Below are 9,701 nucleotides of genomic sequence, written 5' to 3'. Positions count from 1 at the left end.
CGTTTATCGGTATTTTGTCTATTGCACTCGGTGTACCTATACCATGGTCCCCACATCCTAAAACGGGCCCTCATGCTAGGATATTTGGTGGCCCCCTACCTACCGCTAAGATTAAAGGCAGTGTGAAACACTACATTAACGTTTTTCAAATTGTGTTTTAGTTCAAATTAAGGGAACTTATACAGTGAATTATTGGCGATCAATACATCTACTTTAATAATGGAGCTGTTGAGTATCGACACATAATAATCAAAAAATATATTGCACAATTATATAAGTAATTGAAAATGTTCTTAGTCATGAAGTATAATGCGCCGCAGGCGACTTTTTTATTATTAAAGCTAATTTATGATGTGTGTTTATCTCATTTATTTGGTCAACCCGACACGCCGGGCCCCCCACAGCCCAGGCCCCCAAGGCTAGATCCCTGTCATCCCTCCCGAGCCATAACCTACACCACTACGGAATTCGGAAGGACACTGAGAATTTTTTGACAGTTCCATTAGGGATTGGGTTTCTAAATAAACCTGACATTAGTATTTCTAAATTGTTGTGTTAGAAATTAACATCTAAGATTTTTTTCTAAAAAGGGTGCTGGAGAATTATTACTAATCATTTTTTAAGCCGTGTTTTTATTTGTCTAATCCCAAAGGTTATAGTTTATTGGCTTTCAATTTCAATGTTTAAAATCATTCTGATAAATTTCATTTTTGGGGGGTGCCAGGGCCCCTTGGCTCCCCCCCTGGGTGCGCCACTGGATACTTATATAAATATATTATTATGATGATCCTAAAACAGTTATAAATGTTTCGTGGCATAACAAGTGATCAAAAACCCGCAGTAACGTCCATCGTTCAAACAAGAATCAATAATTGAGTCGTATAGTATCAAAAGTAGATTTGTGCGTTATTCATAATTTCTAGAAAATGACGAAAAACGTTTTGTTGGGTTTTTTAGTGTTATAATAGCATGAAATATGTTTCTACATTTAGAAATTAGAAATTCAATTCAAATTCAACAGTTCTGCTTTTGTTTCCAAAGTATTGAACAGTTCTAATTATGATACCAAGCCCTATTTTCCATCGCAATTTTATACCACACAGATATGATTTTGATACGAATATTATAATATTGCTATTCGTACATTATGGTCAGAAGAATAATTTGTCATACTTAGTTAAATTTCGATATAAGTACCTATTTGCGACAGTTCTACTGTTGATACTATACGATTCAATTTACAATTATTTATCTATTTTGTACAAATTAGGCTAAGAAATAGTGGCGGTAACAATGAAAAATAATATTATAATACTGCTGATATGATTTGAATTTTCGTATAAATACTTCGACAAAGGTGGCAACATAACAATAATTTTAATAATATCATTTTTAGACATCTGTCAAGTTTAATCAAAAGCTATTTTTATCGAGAAATTGAAAAATCTGGTAGTTATGTTCATAGATGGCAGTATATAGTATACACGATCATAGACAATAAAGTTAGAGTATTCCCAATATAATTATTTTTTATCTATACTACTGATTATTTTAATTTTTGAAAAAAATATAACACTGGTACTGCTTCGTACGGTTAACATAATTAATTATTAGGCATACATTTTATTATCATGTAACATGGAAAATATATACCTAGGTACCTACCAAAATACATCTTTGGAATATACAACTGCGGTAGGTAAGTCGTTTCTCATGTAATCCGAGTTAGAGATTTAAAACAGGGTAGGTAGGTTTATAAATTGAACGAACTAGAATAAATAAATTCTTGTCCCAAAGAAATATAATTATTTACCTACCTACCTAATGCCGGCGCTCCATTGGCACGCAAGTCAGACGATTTACAGTCTTCGGACTTTTTTTTCGCGTGGAGCACCCCAGGTCTGCGGACTTTTTAATCCGCAGACCAGGCTCGTTGGATTTCAAACATGTTTGATATTTTACTCGCCGAGCCGCTGAAATTCGTACGTTCACCACGCTTTACCGTCACATTATTTATATCTATGCCGACGGACGACAGCGCCATCATTATTTTACTGTCATTCAAAGTGTTCGGACATCTCACATCGATAACAACAATGGTAGATCTACGAGTGCATTCGAAAAGTTTCTTGGAAGATTTTATTAGTTGTTTTAAAGACAACCCATCGTTGTGGAAGACGACCAGCCCACTATACAAGAATCGTGATGCCAAGTCCTTGGCGTATGCGGAACTTTTGGAGATTTTAATCAAGGTGGAGCCGCAGGCAAGGGTCGACGATGTTAAAAAGAAAATACAGACATTGAGGTCGGGTTACAGAAAGGAGAGAAATAAAGTAAGGACATCATATCGAAGCGGAGCCGGCACAGACGCAGTTTATCTACCCAAACTGTGGTACTATAAAAATTTGGAGTTCTTGAACGACCAAATGGAAGGTACGTAGGAATGCTTTAAAGCTATTTATTATACACGTGCAGATTATGAAATTGTCGTACCTAGCTCTGAAAGTGACATCGCATTAGATTAGCTACTATTAAGCAATTAAAACATACAGCTATGAATCATTTCTAGTCACAATAAAATTATTTATTCTTTGCTGAGGTAGGTAAGAAATAATAATATATAGGTACGATCATGGCGGTGGAAGCGCGGCTTATTGAGTCGTGGTCGGGTCCCAGGTTCAAATCCTGGGTCTGACAAGTACACATTGAATTTCAATTTGTGTATGAGTCAGAGTATGGACCTAATATGTTGAGCAAGTGGCTGACATCCATTTCTCGTAAAAACAAAATCTGTCAATACAAACCTCCACTCCGTGGAGGTCCATATTATGATCGGACATGGTCGAAAGAAGAAGAAAAGAAATGATCATAAAATCAAAAATCGCTCGAGTTAGGTTCCTTCAGAGACAATCAATAAATCGTCAATCATCAATCAAAATTAATGGTACAGTTTGGTTATGAGGAATACAGCGGAAAACACATTTTGAAAATACCCGATATACTGGATTACACCAATTATACCAATATCAATATTAACCGTATGAAGGAATGGGTACTTAGGGGAGAGATAATAAAAAACAAGTTTGAGTATTATGTTGTATTTTAACAATTTACATTTTGTTTTACAGAATCGAGCTCAATATCCAGCATGGTGGACGATTTGGAAAACATGTCTCCTGATGAGAGTTACTCCAACTCGTTAAACAACGAAGATTGTATTGAGGTAAAACATTTTAACTAAATTGTTACATTGGTTTAATTTATCTATTGCTTATCATACTTTCTTGCCATGTGACAGCCCCGGTAGTATTAAAATATTTTTCGAAATCTCCTCGCGCTTTCTTAGCATTGGCAGTGGCATTGGCAAATGCCAAAAACATTTTCTATAATTCGCCTGGCTCTGCATGTCCGATAATTATATATTCTTTTACTGTGATTTAATTGCCTTTGTGAATACGGCTTTATGAAATCGTTACGTAATGCAAAGGCTTCATCGCCAATATAAACAAATGTCAGTGCATCAGAATTAGCAGTAGGTTTTTTTGGTGCAGGTATTTTTAATCTGCCTTCGTCTAAACGTTTGAAAAAATCAGATTTTCTCAGTACGCCTCCATCAGAAATACGTCCATTTGTTCCAACATCAACATAAATAAATTCATAATTAGCATTTGCAATCGCCATCAAAACAATGCTGTGGAAATGTTTGTAATTATAAAAGTGGGAGCCGGCGCCTGCAGGTGGCACGATTGCAATGTGTTTCCCATCAACTGCGCCCAGGCAATTTGGAAATTGCCATTTACTATTAAATTCTTCTGCAATCGTCTCCATTTCTTCGTGCGTATCAGGGAACTGCAACAAAAAATAATCAACATTTTATTTACAGATAGAATATTCGCCTTCAACATCCACGTTGTCGACTACTCCAAGGTCGAATCTCAATAGAGCACCAGAACCCCCATCGTTCAAACGAAAAAAATCGAATGATAGCGCCAACAAAGTGTTAGAATTAATCACCGACAAACTAAGCAAGACTGAAGATGAATTTGATGTTTTTGGCAAAATGATGGCCATGAAACTACGATCGATGTCACAGGGACAAAGTGACAAAATAACGCCAGCAACTACTGTTCATACTCAACCAGTTTATCGTATATTAAGCAAAAATGTACAAAAGCCGGTATAATAAATTAATGTTTTTTGTATGAATAAATATCTTGTAAAAATATTTGTTTTTTTGTTTGTTTTTATGCCTATAAACCTTAGCTTAAGCGATACAACAAATGGTAAGTATTTGAGCTATGTTAGCAAACCTATATTATTATGTGGCCTCATTTAGAAATCAAATTCCATGCTTGCTTTTCGAAGAATATGACTAGTATTACAATACATTCAACAGGAATAATTAAGCAGCTTGCTTACAGCCTATATGGAGAGTCCTGGCTAGGTACAGCATTCTAATGGTCTATTGAATATTTAGCATGTCAACGATGGCCTTATTTGTGACTATATATATACCTATCTCAAATGCATCTTGTCTGCCATTCTTATGATGTTGCCGTCTATGATTTATATAGGTAAAACAATCCACTAAACGTTCACTTTATAAGACCAACCAATGTCTACTTGTTAATGATATATTTGTAAATTTGCCCAACTTTATTAGATGACGTATAATATAATACACACCTTGAAATATTCTCCTTTCAAAACGTCAATGATGACTTGGCAAGTTTCGGGAATTATCTTGCCCAGAGTTTGTCTTCCAATCGCAGTTCTATAATGCAAGTCAGTGAATGTTCCGCCGGCAGCCAAAAATCGCAGGGTTGCACATAATCTATCATGAGGAGAAATAGCTTCCCTCATCATAGTATTTTTTTTTTTTAATAAATGGGGAGACCAAATTATACAGTTATGTGTATACATCCTCCGACATTCGCAAATAATTGCGGAAATCGCTCGGTTGCAAACGCAATTCTCGTATTAAATTTGTGTGGGATAATGTCGTTCGTTTCCTTATCCAATGTTTCACCCAGTATTTGTGTACCCTTTGCTTCGTTATTACATTATCTGCCACCCAATAACCCAAAAAACATAAAACGTCGGTATCATTTAACGCCATCACGATTTAACTGTCAGATATACGTATATTATCTATGCTGTCAAAGTCGACTGTTTTACTCGTCAAATTAATTATATACTCGTTTCGTTGAACGTCTGTTGGCCAGTAGCAGAACGTAGAAAAATCTGAAGACTAAGCCTCTCCCAAACCAAAGCGAATATTCGCAGCGAATTATTCGCCAATCAAGCTCGTATTGGCTTACGGGACAGAGCACGCTTGCGCGACCGCCTTGCGTCTTGAGTGCGAATTTGCAGCGAATATTCGCTGCGATTTTCGGGAACTCTGTCGACAGCGAATTTATTCGCGGCGGACAATTTCGCCAAGGGAATTAGTAAAATCAAAATGGCGAAGACATTGAGCAGCTGATCGAGTTGGTCCGGAAATATCCAATCCTTTATAATTTCTCTGACAGTGACTACAAAACATGAGAAAGAAAGATAAGATATGGGATGAAATTGGCAGGGAAATTGTTGAAAATGGTATGAAGGTCGTCATAATAATATCTTTTATCTTTGTCTAACCAAAGTATGTAAAGTTTTTTGACAGGATGAAAACGCTATTATAAATAAATAACTTTAATCTAAGGTCCCGATATTTTAAAAATACATATTATAAATTTGCGTCATGCACAGCCTTTAATAACAGAAACTTTATAACTTTGATTGTTAGGGCACTGACAGTTCTAACTTATTGCGATCGTTTGACGTTTTGGTTTCGACTTTCGAGCAGTCATATCAATAATGTTATAATTAGGTATCATTTACAATACCTACTTCAATCATATTCGGTATCGGTCACGTAAATACCCATTTTATATTCGTTGATAATATTTTTTTAGGTTAGATAGGTAGTCTTTAAGATTATTTTTTTGCATCTAACATTATGCAGCATAGCATTTCTATTGTAGCTAAAGATATAATATACATATAGGTAGATAAGTAGGTACTCCATGTCGTCATTGTGGTATTTTGTAAGGTTTTAGACCAAAAACCTTACATACTACTTACTATCGGGTTATTTACAGTAGGACATAGGTACCTAGGTTGTTTGTTTTTTGATCTCAAGAGACCTCAATCACAAAAACGATATTATGTACCTATATACCTACTAGGTATATATTTCCTTCATTATGTATAGGTATATTGAGCTAATAAACTGGTTTTGCCCAGTGCCGACCGCGAACCAAGATAATATCTACATGTTCCATGTACCTACCTAACATAACCAATGTTTTCTGTTTCACATTAATTTGTATACCTACCTACAAACATTTTAAACTTAATTGAGATGTTCTTAAACTTCTGTTCATGTAATATTATGTAGGTAGGTATATCTTGGTCTGCATTAGGCAATAAGATTAATAATTTTATGTGCATGTAAATATAAAGGTCAGGTACCTCCTCTAAGTACATAATATTATATTATCATCATGGATACCTACCTGAATGATGTTGGAGATATACTAATGCTTTGTGATGAATTTAATTTTAGCAAAGATCTTCAACCTTTCAACGTAGGTACAAAGCACCAGAAGAAATTAAAAATGAAATCCCCGGCATTAACAGGAATAAAATAATATTTCATCATCAACATCAGTCGGGGTCATTCCACTGCTAGATGAAAGCCTCTTCTAGCTCCTTCTACTATTTTCGGTCTCTAGTTCTTCGCTGCTACATACTTTTATTGTACTTCACGTGAACAAAGAGATCAACTAAGTGAAGTGTCAATCAACAAAAGTGGCATTTGTGCACAATGTTAATGAATTTTCCAAAACATTAAGTGTGATAATATAATATACAAGGATGAATAAGGCGTGGGCGAGGGCCAAGGTCCATTTTATGATTCCTCTATTGATGTACCTATTTTTATTAAGAAAAATGTTTGCCGTAGAATGGGGTGAATACTGAATAGACCCTTTTTAAAATTTCTATTTTTCTGCTACACATTATTCGGACAAATATGAATGACTTAAAACCTGTTTCTATGGACATAATCATACTCTAAAATATTTTTCAACTACCATTTATTATCAAACAGCCAATTTTGTGTGATGTCTCTTTCTATCCAGCGTTGGGGTGATTATAGACATGGCGGGTGGATAGAATCGAATAATGGTAATTTCCTAATGTTAAAAATGTAATTAAGTACCTACTGTACATTACAAATTTATGTAGGTACATTTAAGTATGTAAATCAAAATCAAAAATATAAATTTAAATGTTATACAACACAGTATCATGTAAGTATTTAAAAAAACATATACTTACATAAACATCTATTTATCCAAGAATTATTTGATACTTGAATCTGTATTTTATATACCATATTCGATGGATGTATGTGGTGTATTTTGTAAAATATTTGGTATGTATTTATTATTTAACTAAGCGTATTTAATTTGCTACGTGACCTGTAGCTCTTTTATAATCACAAATTATTGTTGAATGTTCCGAAAATGAGTTTATGTGCCGAAACAGCTGTCAAGGTAAATGACTCATTAACAAAAATAACTATATTTCAAAACCATTATAATCCATCTACCATATAAACACCATTTCAAGTAATAAAGAAATAAAAAGTCACCTAATTAAATAATATTATACTAGAAAAAATATACTATCTATATACCCACTTAATTTTCATTTAAAGTTGTAAAACGCCCGGTTACTAAATAGAGGAAGGACAGAGTCTTCTGGCACGACCGAATCACATTGGAACGGTGTTATTGTCATTTGAAAGTAACAATACTGACACCTAAATGAGTCGCCTGCACTGCCAGAATCATCTGAACCCTGTCACCTATCTATATACAATTTATTGTTATTTTTTTTCATATTTGTCCATTTTATTACAATATCGTGTTACTTTTAAAGCTCATTGTAATTCTAATAATTATATAAATATTTTTCTTGTATTCTGTGCAAAAATGATTATTAAAACTTTCTTAACCTAAGCCAAGTATTTTTTATTGAATGATCCTGCAAAAAATTCAAGTACAGTTAAGTGACATATTTTGTTTCAGTGTATAAGCCATAAATAAATATACATAAATTATATTTAATATATACATGTATACTGTATGTATAGCCACGGTTGGTCTTGCACTTGTTGCTGTAGCTATGCGATCTGGTGTGGTCCATTATCCAAAAACACTCAATCACATCCCTGGTCAAACAGCGGGCAGCCGTGTAGTGAGTCTGGCTGGCCTATGGTGGCACTAGAATGATTTCAATATACACAGTCTGTTAATTTGAATATGTTTTCGACTGAAAGTTGTAAAAATATTAGAAATCAGGATTTAAATAATTAAAAAACTGTTTCATTAAATATCATATTCATACCTATGCAAAATTTTGATTCCTTTGAAGTACCTGTACAAAATACGGATGAATATAAACCAAACAAAAATATTTGTTACTGGTACTGCCATAGTAAAGTAAAGTTTAACATACTTCCCTAATAAAACAAAATTCCCAATTCTTGTCGTTCTGTAGATGTTTCATTTCAGTTTTTACCAACGATCCACTAAATATGAATTGGTCATAAACACTCAAAGGAAATCTGGCACTCACTGCCAGAATGTCCATGTCAGACATGTCAGATACCTGCATAAAAATAAATGTCATGTTATGATATTTATTACGAATTTCACATTTACAGAAAATTTTCTGCGCTCATTTTTGAAAGTCTCCAAGTATGACGGGTATATTCGCACATGGGTGCAGTTAATGCACCCAATGATTTTCGGGAAACCTGCCCTTTCTTGAAGTCTGAAATTAAAAAATATTTTTACAGACACAAAATAATATTCCCGTTAAATTCTTATTGAGTAGGTAATTTACTTGTTGTGTCTATGCGCAGTTACTCTAGTTACATGACATGTACATTGTAATATTGTATAAATTGATCAGAGGGTATCAACACAACACTAAAGACTGTCAGCGCTGTATGGCGACTGTATGTAAGTATTACTAAGCACTGCTATTATAGCATCGGACACGTTTCCTATGCATCTGCTTACTGATGCCTGGCTCATTGCGCAGAAGACTTGGCCTACCCGTTTTTGGTACGCTCCCTCTGCGTAGAAACGCAAAATAGTCAAAACCTACAATTCAAATAACGGAGACATGTTATTTCAATAGCATATTACCTTCAAATCCTGTTAACCCTTCATGGTAAATGCTTATTTATAATATGTGCAGTTATGAAACTGAGTAAATCTATCTTACCTATGAGCCATGGCAATCTTGCCCTGTCATAAAGTAAGGTTATATTAAATGTCGATGTAATTTGTCGCACGCCATCTCATTATATCTTCAGCGTGTAATAAGCATTCAGAAGACGTGTACATTTTGTCAACACACAACTGTCACTTTGACATTCGTATATGTATTTAGTCTATGGCTGCATCCAATGCTGCCACCTTGTTTCAGATAATTAAAATACACTTTACGCAAAGTGGGTAAAAGTTGTAGCAATTCTGAAAGCGCTATAGTGTACGTGTATTTTTTATATTTAATTCATAAAAATTATAGAATAATTGGCGTAAAATATTAATAATATTTACAATTTTAAATCTGGC

At 34.2% G+C, this 9,701-nt stretch overlaps 1 long non-coding RNA gene across 5 annotated transcripts; it reads right to left on the bottom strand.

Moving 5' to 3' along the window:
- Positions 1 to 8,059: 8,059 nt before the first annotated feature.
- Positions 8,060 to 9,490, bottom strand: LOC147075587 (uncharacterized). Of its 5 annotated transcripts, none has more exons than XR_015069940.1 (3): positions 9,349 to 9,490; positions 8,778 to 8,889; positions 8,060 to 8,336 (listed from the first exon to the last, which is right to left on the bottom strand). It is a non-coding gene; the product is annotated as an uncharacterized LOC147075587 (long non-coding RNA). The 5 variants fall into 5 exon arrangements; XR_015069942.1 differs by lacking the exon at positions 8,778 to 8,889 and adding an exon at positions 8,461 to 8,724; XR_015069943.1 differs by lacking the exon at positions 8,778 to 8,889 and adding an exon at positions 8,572 to 8,724.
- Between the last annotated feature and the right edge of the window lie 211 nt (positions 9,491 to 9,701).

Source organism: Rhyacophila brunnea, unplaced genomic scaffold (assembly GCF_057557595.1).
Source record: "Rhyacophila brunnea isolate RB1 unplaced genomic scaffold, BYU_Rbru_1.0 scaffold_14, whole genome shotgun sequence".
Classification (NCBI taxonomy): domain Eukaryota; kingdom Metazoa; phylum Arthropoda; class Insecta; order Trichoptera; family Rhyacophilidae; genus Rhyacophila; species Rhyacophila brunnea.
The sequence above is the reverse complement of the archived record's forward strand: the minus strand, read 5'-3'. Positions and strand labels throughout refer to the sequence as shown.